Below are 15,379 nucleotides of genomic sequence, written 5' to 3' on the forward strand. Positions count from 1 at the left end.
TGCTTTCAGAATAAAATAAAATATCTTAAAGCATATAGCTCTTAGTGAGGTTTATTGAGAATGAAAAGTCAGTAAGGACGTCGACTTATTAAAGTCCCATTACAAACAGTGCGGCGCAGATTTGCAATAGTTCTCCACATAAGATGAAAATTATTTTATCATTCTCACTTCTTTGTAAAACACTAAGGCCATTCTTAGCTGATTACTGTTCCTACCTAGTAACAGAATCTCTACCCGTGAATTACAAAACTTACGAGAAAAAAAGGGCAAAATAACTTACTGCTAGTACCGCAAGGTTTCCTGTAGCTTAGGCGAATCTAACAAACTCGCCCCTCAAAAAGAATAGGTACTTGTGTTAAACTTATAAGAAAGTATCAGAACTTTTTAAAAACGCGAAGGTCAAGAAGAAAACGTTTGGCTGTGGTGTGACGCGAACCACCAAAATTTCAAAATCTCGTTACGGAACTGTGACGCTACGTACAGCGCTGCCGCATTCGTGAGGGTTCAGCGAACATATCCGACTTGTTACTCTGTGCTGAAGGGTTCCTAACTGAAATTTAATTATAGTAAATTCTACCAAGAACAATGTGTTTTAATTGGATCCCCAGCATGCTGTTGATTTCTAATGACATGCTTTCAGAATACGCAAGTTATAATAATTCTTTCACCACGAATATGACTTTTCTCATCGTTTTATTACAAAGAATTATACAATGTCCTGCCAGTTTTCTAAAGTTCGCCAGTTTACTGATGCTCAGAAACGGCATATGTACCGGGTGATCAAAAAGTCAGTATAAATTTGAAAACTTAATCAACCACGGAATAATGTAGATAGAGAAGTAAAAATTGACACACATGCTTGGAATGACAGGGGTTTCATTAGAAGCAAAAAGAAACAGCCCATATGGCCAGACGCGTGAAAGATCTCTTGCGCGCGTCGTTTGGTGGTGATCGTGTGCTCTGCCGCCACTTTCGTCATGCTCGGCCTCCCAGGTCTCCAGACCTCAGATTATTGGCTTTGGGGTTACCTGAAGTCGCAACTGTATCGTGATCGACCGACATCTCTAGGGATGCTGAAAGACAACATCCGACGCCAATGCCTCACCATAACTGCGGACATGCTTTACAGTGCTGTTCACAACATTATTCCTCGACTACAGCTATTGTTGAGGAATGACGATGGACATGTTGAGCATTTCCTGTAAAGAACATCATCTTTACTTTGTCTTACTTTGTTTTGCTAACTATTGCTATTCTGACCAGATGAAGCGCCATCTGTCGGATATTTTTTGAACTTTTGTATTTTTTTTGGTTCTAATAAAACCACATGTAATTCCAAGCATGTGTGTCAATTTGTGCCACTCTGTCTACATTATTCCATGATTTATTCAGTTTTCAAATTTATACTGACTTTTTGATCACCCGGTACATACGAAATTCAACTGCAAGCCAATATGGCGCCATTTAACTCTCCACCGAAGTGAGGTGGCGTTCTGCAGCTCGCAGGTCAACGTTCGAGCGCACATTGAGAATACCTGACATCCTAGATACTGCTCCGCGCGGTGGGAAAGACTCCCCAACGTGCTTTTTTCCACGCTGTGACGTCAGAAACTCGGCACGCTCAACGTTCGGATGCACGGTCTGCGTAGCCGGCCGCGGTGGTCTCGCGGTTCTAGGCGCTACAGTCCGGAACCGCGCGACCGCTACGGTCGCAGGTTCGAATCCTGTCTCGGGCATGGATGTGTGTGATGTCCTTAGGTTGGTTAGGTTTAAGTAGTTCTAAGTTCTAGGGGTCTGATGACCTCAGAAGTTATGTCCCATAGTGCTCAGAGCCATTTGAACCATTTTTTTAAGATTAACCTTTCAATAATCAAACTTACAAAAAGTTACGTCTAATGGTATTATATATATGTGTCCAACGATTTTCCCTCCGCTGTTACACGAAATACGAAATATACGCTTGCCCCACACATAAAATCTCATATCAATAAAACAGTCAGTAGCAAATTGTTTTACTTATGTTCTTCCTTTGTCCTTAAATCTCTACGAGTGTCATTCAATAATTAAATAGACTAATTGGTCTAGGGTAAAAATTGTTAGTAGGGCAAGTTCAGTCCTTTTATGGCTTTAAGTTGTCATCACTGGGATGAACCCTCATCAGCTGATGTATCAACGTTGTTTTGTTTATAACTTCAAAAATACATTTAAAGATGCTTGAAACGCCCACATTAGTTGAACAACGTTCTGTCATTCTTTTTTTAGTTGCTAAACGCGAGAAACCAGTAAATATGTACTGTGGAATGTCTCTAGTTTATGGTGAAGGTTGTATGAATCGTGCAAATTCTTACAAGTGGGTAGAGCAAAAATAGTCGTGACTCAGCGACTGACCAACACCGTTCTGGCCGACCCTTGCAGTTTCAGCTCCCTCACTTGAAAGTCGAATTGATGACATTATTCGTGCGGACTGTCGTGTGACTGTGGAGATGATAGTTGGTAAATGTCAAGTTAGTAGTCGTACAGTTTATAACATTATCTGTAACAAGCCGAAGTACCGCAAAACATGTGCAAAATGGGTCCCAGAAAAGTTGACGCGGCTACACAAGGAACGTCATGAAAGAGGAGGTGAGCACTTCGTCAACAAAATTTTAACTTGTGATCAAACTAGGGTTCACTATTTTGAGCCAGAATCAAAAAGCATTGAGTGGAAGCACACCAACTAACTTGCCAAGAAAAAATTCAAAACCCAAGCATCAGCAGGAAACGTCATGTTGACGGCGTTTTGGGATGCTGAAGATGCATTTTTTTGTGATTATCTCGAAGAGCAATGTACAATGAAGAGCCAATACTATTCCAATTTGCTTTTAAACAAGGGGAAGCCACCCGTGAGAGTGAGAGAGGTCGTGGATGTCAGAGAAGAGGTGTGATTCTCCAGCAGGACAACGCACATCCTGATATTGCTAAACCAACCCGTGAAACCATCGACAAAATGGGCAGGGAAGTACTGCATCATCCCCCTTACAATCATGATTTATCACCTAGTGATTTCCATTTGTCTGGTGCACTGAAGGACACATTGCGTGGGAAGAGGTTCCAGGACAACGAGGACGTGAAAAGTTTTTAGGAAATTGGTTCAAACATCAAGATAAAGAGTTCTTTCTAGCCGGAATAAAAATAAAATCAGTTGGAGAAACAAAGTGATAAAGGAAATTGTAGCCCGTTGGAACAAGTGCATAAATGTTCAAGGGGATTAAGTTGAAAAGTAGAATAACTATAGTTTTGTAAAAATAAATGCTTTTTTCTCCAGACCAGTTTGTCTCTTTAATTACTGTATGACCCTCGTATTAATGGAACAAGTGTGAAAATATTGATAACGAGATGCTGAGAATGATAACACAAATTACCACACAGTACAATAAGGGTTCATGCTTAGAATGCGGATTCTCACCCTGTCCACAGGTATCTGAACTATATTTTCAGTCATTCAATATAGTGTCAATTAAAAAATCTCATTGACAGGAGAACAGGAGAAGTTGCTACAGCATCTTTACACCGTCTTCGTCAGAAGTAAGGTTAATTTCAAAGTTTGTGCTTGACATCGTTTATGAAAAGTGTGAAACCTCCTCCCTTCATTACCAGAAATATTAGCAGGTTGTATCATGTGAATTATATTGCTAGTAATTAGTAGGAGTACAAAAGTCCAATAGCCTTCGTGATTTTCCATACGTAGTTCCCATTTCGATTACTTGTTGGTCTATGTACCCCATTACACCTAGAGATAACTATGAAGCTTCATGACAACTCTTGAAGAACTCGCAACTTAAAAGAACCATAATTGGCAACATAAGTGTGCAAAATGAGTACGGGTACAGTGTGACACTGAAGTCATTATGTGATTTGAAAGGGATGATAAATAAATGCGAACTACACTATGAGTGAACAATGACAATTCCACTCTCACCTTCTCTACGCCATCGCATAGCTCAAACTTTTCTGCTGTGTATTTAGTCATAAATACTTGCTAGAGTGTGATATCCATACGTACCTCCCTCCCGCCACGAAATGTTGTTTGTGATGAGAGACTGACCTGTAACGTAGTCCAAGGTCGAGGTTAGGTTGGAAGGTTGGTGAGATACAAGTTAAAACAGTGGAAAGTACTAGCTGAAATGGCTCTGAGCACTATGGGACTTAACTTCTGAGGTCATCCTAACCTAAGGACATCACACACATCCATGTCCGAGCCAGGATTCTAACCTGCGACTGTAGCGGTCGCTCGGTTCCAGACAGTAGCGCCTAGAACCGCACGGCCGTTCCGGCCGGCTATGTAATACATCCGTATCGTGAGCACAAGGTCTTATACCGAAGTACGAACGTAGGTGAACAGATGGCACACGCCACCTAATATTAACAATTTAATTTCGGTACCTGTTTCGGGCAGTTAGTCCCTTCTTCAGAAAGTGATACCCATCGCATTATTTGCGAGTGTCAGTAGTAGGATGCACACAGCAAAATTTCGTGGTCACGTGGTTCATAATGGTTGTACCAAGTATACTACTACAGCATTTACAGACGATTGGAAAAACTGGTAGAAGCCTGCCTCGGGGAAGAACGGATTGGATTCCTTAGAAATGCCGGAAGTCGTGAGGCAATATTGATCCTACGATTTATCTTAGAAAATAGATGAAGGGAGGGCATATCTAAGTTTCTAGCATTTGTAGACTTAGAGAAAGCTTTTGGCAATATTGAGTGGAATACTCTCTTTCAAATTCTATAGGTGGCAGGACTAAAATACAGGGAGCGAAAGGCTATTTACGATTTGTACAGAAACCAGATGGCAGTTATAAGAGTCGAGGGGCATGAAAAGGAAGCAGTGGTTGGGAAGGGAGCGAGACAGGGTTGCAGCCTCTCCCCGATGTTATTCGATCTGTATATTGAGAAAGCAGTAAAGGAAACAAAAGAAAAATTCTGAGTAGGTATTAAAATGCATTGAGAAGAAATAAAAACTTTGAGGTTCGCCGATGACATTGTAATTCTGTCAGAGACAGCAAAGGACCTGGTAGAGCAGCTGAACGGTATGGACAGTATCTTGAAAGGGTGATATAAGAAGACCATCAACAAAAGCAAAACGAGGATAGTGGAATTTAGCCGAATTAAATCGGGTGATGCTGAGGGTATTAGATTACGAAATGAGACGCCTAAAGTAGTAAATGAGTTTTGCTATTTAGGGAGTAAAATAACTGATGATGGTCGAAGTAGAGAGGATATAAAATGTAGACTGGAAATGGGAAGGAAAGCGTTTCTGAAGAAGAGAAATTTGTTAACATCGAGTATAGATTTCAGTGTCAGGAAGTCGTTTCTGAAAGTATTTGTACGGAGTGTAGCCATGTATGGAAGTGAAACATGGACGATAAATAGTTTGGACAAGAAGAGAATAGAAGCTTTCGAAATGTGGTGCTACAGTAGAATGCTGAAATAAGGTGGGTAGATCACGTAACTAATGAGGAGGTATTGAATAGGATTGGGGAGAAGAGAAGTTTGTGGCACAACTTGACTAGAAGAAGGGATCGGTTGGTAGGACATGCTCTGAGGCATCAAGCGATCACCAATTTATTATTGGAAGGCAGCGTGGAGGAGAAAAATCGTAGAGGGAGACCAAGAGATGAAAACACTAAGCAGATTCAGAAGGATGTAGGTTGCAGTAGGTGCTGGGAGATGAAGAAGCTTGCACAAGATAGAGTAGCATGGAGAGCTGCATCAAACCAGTCTCTGGACTGAAGACCCAAACAGCAACAACATCCTATGGATGACACTCGCAAATAATACGATAGGTATAATCTTCTGAAGATAGCCGATAAGCGCCCGAAACCGTTTAAGAAATTAAATTTCTTTTATGCAGCAGGTTGCTTATTATTTCGTCGTGTATAGAATAAGGCTTATGATGTGGATCCAGAACTTCCTCATCATATACAGGGTGATTCATGAAGATATGCAAATATTTTAATATGTTATTCTACAGGTCAAACTAAAGAAAATCGTTCATATAAACGTAGGTCCGCAACTGTTCAGTTACGGAATTACGGATACTAAAAGATTTTGTCTGAAATTTAGCAACTTCGCTAATATGGAGCCGCAGCAAAACTGTACGAGGTAGAGCAAAGCACGATTTCCATTTATTTTGTTGTTGTTGGTCTGGTGAACCTAATAAAACATGTCCAAAAACGTGTATCTGCCGTAACTTTCCAGAACATACAGAGAAGCGAAGGAGTAATTTCGTAAAATTTTCCCAGAAATGGATTCGTCATGGTGCTACACGTCTTTGACCACCCACATCGCCCGATTTAAGAAATGGCTCTGAGCACTATGCGACTTAACTTCTGAGGTCAACAGTCGCCTAGAACTTAGAACTAATTAAACCTAACTAACCTAAGGACATCACACACATCCATGCCCGTGGCAGGATTTGAACCTGCGACCGTAGCGGTCGCTCGGTGCCAGACTGTAGCGCCCAGAACCGCACGGCCACTCAGGCCGGCCCGATTTAACACCAATGGATTTTTGTGGATGGGGATGGATGAAAGAGATAGTTTATGAGGACAAAGTCAGTACACGTGAGACATTACTTGCTCGCATTATGAATGCAATCGACTCTGTGAGACTGAAACAAGCAAGAAAATGTGTTCATATACGTGCAGCGAAATGCATTGAACTCGGTGGAGACATTTTTGAAATTTATTGTGAATGTATTGTCAAATTGTATGTACGCTGTGCAACTTCCTTAACAGTGAGCCCTGTTTTTTTCCGGTTTAACATGAATGCACGTGTGCCATGGTATTAATAAAAGTAGATTATCTGACACATTCATACAGTTTCAGTTGACGTTATTACCATCATTTTTCCAAACTTAAATTCTCCACATCTTGTGTTGAAAAAAATGTGCAATTGTCTGGAATTTAAGACATACTGGGCCAAGTAGTTAATAAATTACAAATTTAACGAAATTGCTTCTCTGGATGTTCTAGAAAGCTACTGCAGATACACGTCTGGGACGTGTTTTATTCAGTTCACCAGACCAATGACAACAAAATAATTGGAAATCGTGCTGTACTTTAACGACGTACAGTTTTGCGATGGCTTCATATTAGCGAAGTTGCTAAATTTCAGGCAACATCTTTCATTAGCCGTAACTCCGTAACTAAACATTTGTGGACCCATGTTTATATGAAGCTTTTTCTTTAGTTTTTCTTGTAGAATAACATATTGAAATGTTTGCTTATCTTCATGAATCGCCCTGTATACGTCTGCGAATGGTCTCTACATTGAGCGATTAGCAGTAGCTCGGCTGCAACAGCAGAAGTGTGAACAGCGGATCAAAACTGGGAGTCAACATCCTCGACAATCATCGACCATAGGAAGGAGTCGAAGCGACGCCGTATGTCGTGCGAGTTTTGTAATGTGGCAGTATCAGAAACGGAATTGCTATTAAAGACGATCTACTGTATGACTGCAAAAGTGTATTCAATGTCGGTTAGAGACTTCTATGTTACAGACATGCATTTTGTAAAATCTATCGTTACTCATTTAATAGCTCAGTCTTCACAATGGCCCGGAAAAGGTTCTCCAGTACAAAAAAAAAAAAAAAAAAAAAAAAAAAAAAAAAAAAAAAAAAAAAAAAAAAAAAAAAAAAAAAAAAAGGTCGTCAGGTCGTGTAAAAGTCATGCTGGTAGTTTTCTTTGACTTTGAAAGATTAGTCCATAACGAATTCGAGGCACTGGGACAAACTGTTCATGGAGGAGAGTATTTCGATGTAGACCATGGCAAATAAGTAAAAGGTAAGCGCAGAAGAATTTTGTGGACAAGGTTCCGGAATTTTTGGAACAGACCTCGTATTCTCCTGTACGCATCTCCGCAGCCATCCCTGTCATCTCTGCCCCGTGGTGAACGACAGTTACCTTGGGGCCGGTTTTTGATAGTGCTGTTTTACCATGCACGGTATACTTTAACCACAGCGGCCCGCAGACAGTTTAATTTAGCCGTTTGGGAAATGCTTCCACTCTTGGCCCGCAGGCCGGTGATCATGCCCTTTTGGACGTTAGATAAATAGCTCTGTTTTCCATAACAACAACGACTGCACTGTTTTCCACGTCCCCCTGGCGCACTTGATGTACCCTCCACTGCTAGTACTGTCACCTGTCCTCTGTGAGTGCTTAAAGCACGTTGAAGTCCAACGTAGACGTTGGATACGTTAATAGGACTGGACCGCTTACTGCTGTGATTTAAATTAACTTAAGCATTGAGAGAACCAAAGTAACAACATGTTGTTGTTGTTGTGGTCTTCAGTCCTGAGACGGGTTTGATGCAGCTTTCCATGCTACTCTATCCTGTGCAAGCTTCTTCATCTCCGAGTATCTACTGCAACATACATCCTTCTGAATGTGCTTAGTGTATTCATCTCCTGGTCTCCATCTACGATTTTTATCCTCCACGCTGCCCTCCAATACTAAATTGGTGATCCCTTGATGCATTAGAACATGTCCTACCAATCGATCCCTTCTTATAGTCAAGTTGTGCCAGAAACTCCTCTTCTCCCCAATTCTATTCAATACCTCCTCATTAGTTATCTGATCTTCCCCATCTAATCTTCAGCATTCTTCTGTAGCACCACATGTCGACAGCTTCTATCCTCTTTTTGTCTAAACTATTTATCGTCCACGTTTAACTTCCATACATGGCTACACTCCATACAAATACTTTCAGAAACCACTTCCTGACACTTAAATCTATACTCGATATTAACAAATTTCTCTTCTTAAGAAATGCTTTCCTTGCCGTTGCCAGTCTATATCTGATATCCTCTCTACTTTGACAATCATCAGTTATTTCGATCCCCAAATAGCAAAACTCATTTCCTACTTTAAGCGACTCTTTTCCTAATCTAATATCCTCAGCATCACCCGACTTAATTCGACTACATTCCATTATCCTCTTTCTGCTTTTGTTGATGCTCATCTTATATCCTCCTTTCAAGACACTGTCCATTCAAAATACTTACTCCGAAATTTTCTTTTGTTTCCTTTATTGCTTGCTCGATATACAGATTTAATAACATCAGGGAGAGGCTACAACCCTGTCTCACGCCCTTCCCAACCACTGCTTCCCTTTCATGCCCCTCGACTCTTGCAACTGCCATCTGGTTTCTGTACAGATTATAAATAGCCTTTCGCTCCCTGTATTTTACCCCTGCCACATTCAGAATTTGAAAGAAAGTACTCCAGCCAACATTGTAAAAAGCTTTCTCTAAGTCTACAAATGCTAGAAACGTAGGTTTGCCTTTCCTTAATCTATCTTCTAAGATAAGTCATAGGTAGGTATTGCGTCACGTGTTCCAATATTTCTACGGAATCCAAACTGATCTTCCCCGAGGTCGGCTTCTACCAGTTTTTGCATTCGTCTGTAAAGAATTCGCGTTAGTATTTTGCAGCTGTGGCTTATTAAACTGATAGTTCGGTAATTTTCACGTCTGTCAACACCTGCTTTCTTTGGGATTGGAACTATTATATTCTTCTTCAAGTCTGAGTCTGTTTCGCTTGTCTCATACATCCTGCTCACCAGAAGGTAGAGTTTTGTCAGGACTGCGTTTCCCAAGGCTGTCAGTAGTTCTAATGGAATGTTGTCTACTCCCGGGGCCTTGTTTCGACTTAGGTCTTTCAGTGCTCTGTCAAACTCTTCACGCAGTATTATATCTCCCATTTCATCTTCATCTACATCCTCTTCCATTTCCATAATATTGTCCTCCAGTACTTCGCCCTTGTATAGACCCTCTATATACTCCTTCCGCCTGTCTGGTTCAAATGGTTCAAATGGCTCTGAGAGCTATGGGACTTAACTTCTGTGGTCATCAGTCCCCTAGAACTTAGAACTACTTAAACCTAACTAACCTAAGGACATCACACACATCCATTCCCGAGGCAGGATTCGAACCTGCGACCGTAGCGGTCACGCGGTTCCAGACTGAAGCGCCTTTAACCGCACGGCCACACCGGCCGACCCACCTGTCTGCTTTCCCTTCTTTGCTTAGAACTGGGTTTCCATCTGAGCTCTTGATATTCATACAAGTGGTTCTCTTTTCTCCAAAGGTCTCTTTAATTTTCCTGTACTCAGTATCTATCTTACCCCTAATGAGGTAAGCCTCTACGTCCTTAGATTTGTCATCTAGCCATCCCTGCTTAGCCATTTTGCACTTCCTGTTGATCTCATTTTTGAGATGTTTGTATTCCTTTTTGCCTGCTAAGAATATACAAAACCATAATAAGACCGGTATTACTAGATGGGGCACAAGTACGGAGAATACTTGAGAGAGAGAGAAAGATAAAAGTTTTTGAAAATAAAATCCTGCGAAAGATATTAGGACTAGTCTAAGAGGGAGGATAATAGTGAAGAACAAAGAACAGGGAGCTCATGGAGTTATACAATGAATCAGATGTAGTTGCGGAAGCCAAGACAAAAAGACAAAGATGGGCCGGCCACGTCTATAGAAGAGAGCTGAGATCTTTACTTACAGTAGTCTCAGAGAGTAAACGGAAGGACGAAGACCTCTAGGTAGACCGTAAATGAGATGGAGAGACGAGGTTGCCAAGGATCTCCAGGACTGGGAGCAAGGAAAGATGATGTGGAAGACAGAATATTGTGGAAGAAGCTACTTGACGAGGCCAAAAATCGACTGCGGTTGGTGGGGCCAGGAGATTTAGGGTAAGAATACTGAGAGTATTTATCAAAGTATACTAAGACGCATTCTGATCTGATGACATGTCTATGTTACTGTGAGATTGTAACTACTCTTACTAAATATTTCATGGGAAAATTTTATTTCTGGTGAAGACATTAGGAACAGAGACTAATGCTTCACTGACAGTCTTGAATGTCTGTCTCAGACATTATTGGCAGCTCTCAGGACAACGTCGGTAAACATCTGAGTTTACGATGATTACTGAAAGTGATATTCAAAAGATTATTTCTTTCTACAACCCTGTATAGACTCGACTCTATCTATCGTGATTAATTACAGGAAGTTAAGAATAAATAAACAGATACCGCGAAGTTTTAAACATGGCTGCTTGATTCAGTGACCATTTATAAATTAAAGTTGAAACAAATGAGCCCTTGGTCACAATTTTTAGTCTTATTAACCAGGTTTCAACACTTCTAACAGTGTATTCATCAGAATTTGAAGGTTTAAAGTGGCCTTTAACATAATTACAAATTTATGGGAAACGAAATTTTTATATAAAATTGTAAGTACTGAATAACAATATAAGACAGAGACAGTACTTAAGTGTTATGTATAAAATAATTAACAGGCCAGAAGGGCTTTAGTCACAAAATTAAAAAAAAAAATGTGTGAAGGCGAGGCACTACGGGCTTCTCATATCTGTAAAGCCACAGGTTATTTATTTTATACGTGACATGTAAGTACTGTATTTGTCTTGCATTGTTAGTTAGTACTTACACTTTTATATAAAAAATTTATTTTCCTGTAAATTTGTAATTATGTTATAGGCCAGTTTAAACATTTAAATTTTGATGAAAGCACTCGTAGAAGTGTTGAAACCTAGTTAATAAGACAAAAATTGTGACCGAGGGCTCATTTGTTTCAACTTAAATAATGAGATATATTCAAAATAACACAACTGCTAAGCCTGATACAACAGTTTGACCTACTTCAGCACCACAGTAGTAACTGGACACTGCAGTAATGACACAAGGGCAGTAGTAGATCTCAACCACATCATATTGGCAATTTCCAAGTACACGACTGCACTATGAGACTTGTATAAGAAAAAGGTTGCTAGAGGGTACCCTCCCCACCAGTGATCCCGTTTCACCCCATCGTTTTGGTAAATGTAACTTGCTCACAACTATTGGAAAGCCACTGGTACCAAAATTTAATTTGTGAGTTGTCGAGGTCTTAACTTTCACAGGGCATCGTACCGGTTCGTAATGAGGTGCGTAATTTTGCGTTTAAATATGCGTACAGATATCTATTTGTACAGGGTGTTTCAAAAAGGACATTACAGCTTTAAAAGTTCATATAAATTTATTGAAAGAAGATACAGAGCTGTGTTTAGTGTTATTTTGTAGGGAAACACATCAGATATTTTTACCTTAAAGATAAAGATGTTGTATGTGCCTTCCGTTGGTTATCCTGCGCACATCACATCGAAAGTCAATTTCTTCCCAAACTCGCTGTAGCATTGTAGCTGTAAGTTTCTCAGTGGCGGCGTAAATTCTTGCTCTATGTTGAGATAGAGGAGCTGGTACAGGAGGTACAAACATAACATCCTTGATGAATCCGCATAAAAAAAATAGATGTGACGTCTGGGGAATGTGGGGGTCATGCAACCCACCATTTCCCATGTCTTACTGAGCATCCGCTTTCTACAAAATACACTCCTGGAAATTGAAATAAGAACACCGTGAATTCATTGTCCCAGGAAGGGGAAACTTTATTGACACATTCCTGGGGTCAGATACATCACATGATCACACTGACAGAACCACAGGCACATAGACACAGGCAACAGAGCATGCACAATGTCGGCACTAGTACAGTGTATATCCACCTTTCGCAGCAATGCAGGCTGCTATTTTCCCATGGAGACGATCGTAGAGATGCTGGATGTAGTCCTGTGGAACGGCTTGCCATGCCATTTCCACCTGGCGCCTCAGTTGGACCAGCGTTCGTGCTGGACGTGCAGACCGCGTGAGACGACGCTTCATCCAGTCCCAAACATGCTCAATGGTGGACAGATCCGGAGATCTTGCTGGCCAGGGTAGTTGACTTACACCTTCTAGAGCACGTTGGGTGGCACGGGATACATGCGGACGTGCATTGTCCTGTTGGAACAGCAAGTTCCCTTGCCGGTCTAGGAATGGTAGAACGATGGGTTCGATGACGGTTTGGATGTACCGTGCACTATTCAGTGTCCCCTCGACGATCACCAGTGGTGTACGGCCAGTGTAGGAGATCGCTCCCCACACCATGATGCCGGGTGTTGGCCCTGTGTGCCTTGGTCGTATGCAGTCCTGATTGTGGCGCTCACCTGCACGGCGCCAAACACGCATACGACCATCATTGGCACCAAGGCAGAAGCGACTCTCATCGCTGAAGACGACACGTCTCCATTCGTCCCTCCATTCACGCCTGTCGCGACACCACTGGAGGCGGGCTGCACGATGTTGGGGCGTGAGCGGAAGACGGCCTAACAGTCTGCGGGACCGTAGCCCAGCTTCATGGAGACGGTTGCGAATGGTCCTCGCCGATACCCCAGGAGCAACAGTGTCCCTAATTTGCTGGGAAGTGGTGGTGCGGTCCCCTACGGCACTGCGTAGGATCCTACGGTCTTGGCGTGCATCCGTGCGTCGCTGCGGTCCGGTCCCAGGTCGACGGGCACGTGCACCTTCCGCCGACCACTGGCGACAACATCGATGTACTGTGGAGACCTCACGCCCCACGTGTTCAGCAATTCGGCGGTACGTCCACCCGGCCTCCCGCATGCCCACTATACGCCCTCGCTCAAAGTCCGTCAACTGCACATACGGTTCACGTCCACGCTGTCGCGGCATGCTACCAGTGTTAAAGACTGCGATGGAGCCCCGTATGCAACGGCAAACTGGCTGACACTGACGGCGGCGGTGCACAAATGCTGCGCAGCTAGCGCCATTCGACGGCCAACACCGCGGTTCCTGGTGTGTCCGCTGTGCCGTGCGTGTGATCATTGCTTGTACAGCCCTCTCGCAGTGTCCGGAGCAAGTATGGTGGGTCTGACACACCGGTGTCAATGTGTTCTTTTTTCCATTTCCAGGAGTGTATTTATGCTACTCATGAATTGTAGACCTATTAGGAGGATTTTTAGCGTACTTGGTGCGAAAATAGCGCTGAAATGTTGTCGCCGACTTCAAGTCTAAACGCACTGCTATCATGCTTGGGACCAGTGAAGGCAGCCACAACTGCCGCTAGCGCTCCTTACGATGTTATTCGGCACTAGTGAACTACGCTAGACAAAACGTGATCTATTTCCCCACAAATTTACACTACGATCACTTGCTAGGAATTAATTTATATGAATTTACAAAGCTGTAAAGTCCTTTTTGAAACACCCAGTACATTGAATATTCATTACTACACTCTTGTGCATTTTATGTCACTGTTCTACCGGCACTATTCTACATACCATTGGTTGTATTGTGTTTGTCATTCTGGGTTTTTCTTTTCCATTAAGCACCTCTGTCTGTATGCTACACTTCTCCCATTGTTATGTAATGTTATTTGCAATTTTCTTCTTCAGATGTTTTTGTACTTACTGTATGATCTTTGTCATAATGTTGCTGTATAGTGCTGTTTTTAATTCTGCTCCACTCTCATTGCCCTCACTGCCACCGACTGTGTGGTGTTAGTCTAATGGCGCTTTTATTTTACTTTAAGAGTGTGTTTTTTTATGCTAACTTTGTAATTTTGTGCTATTCTGCTTTTAGGCGATTATGTTTCTTCGGCACTTTATAGGCATTTTTGGGGATATGGCCCTTGTAACCTAAAGCCAAAATAAAGAAGTAAGAAAAAATAAAAAATAAATAATAAGTGCAGTCGTCGATGGCGTATGTTAGGCAGGTATTACACTATCATATTTCTTTGACAAAGAAATCAAATATTCGTTAATTTTCTTTGACAAATATAAAGGGGTATCACACTGCTGTCATATTTCCTGTCAAATTTCAAGGTGGCGGATAACAAGTTGTTAACATGCGCAACAGCTGCTAGTACCACAGCTGCATTGAGTGTGTATTTGGAAGAAAAGCCGCAGAAGAAAAGCAAGCATACTTGGATGAAGGCATAGGTATTACGTTGAGATAGTGAAAGTGCTATACAGAAGCCAAGGTAGCCCCTGAGGGCCGGCAACCCATATAACACCACAGAGGACGAGGTTGTCTATGCCCAAGGTGTACGCAAAAATACCATGGTGAACATCGGCTATTTACATACAATATAATGGAAACAGACATTCCTAGCGCTACTACCTGAAGGGGGAGCTCGAACCACTGCCTGCGTAAAGTATCACTATGCCAAAACCTGATTGGCTGGTGACACCTATTAGGGGCTAGAACCAGGCCCGAAGTTCACATCACGGCGGATGCCGACCTCGTGTAGTGTGACAGTTGAAGATTACGTCTTCGTCTCGGAATAGGATTGTTACTAGTGCGTGAGTGTGTTACCTCGAACCTTTGTGGAAAATTAGAAGTGAACTTTTGTTTGCCTCAATTAGGAGACTTTTTTCGTTACTGTTAGCTTTCGAGCCGGCCGCGGTGGCCGTGCGGTTCTAGGCGCTTCAAT

Source organism: Schistocerca nitens, chromosome 12 (genome assembly GCF_023898315.1).
Source record: "Schistocerca nitens isolate TAMUIC-IGC-003100 chromosome 12, iqSchNite1.1, whole genome shotgun sequence".
Lineage (NCBI taxonomy): Eukaryota > Metazoa > Arthropoda > Insecta > Orthoptera > Acrididae > Schistocerca > Schistocerca nitens.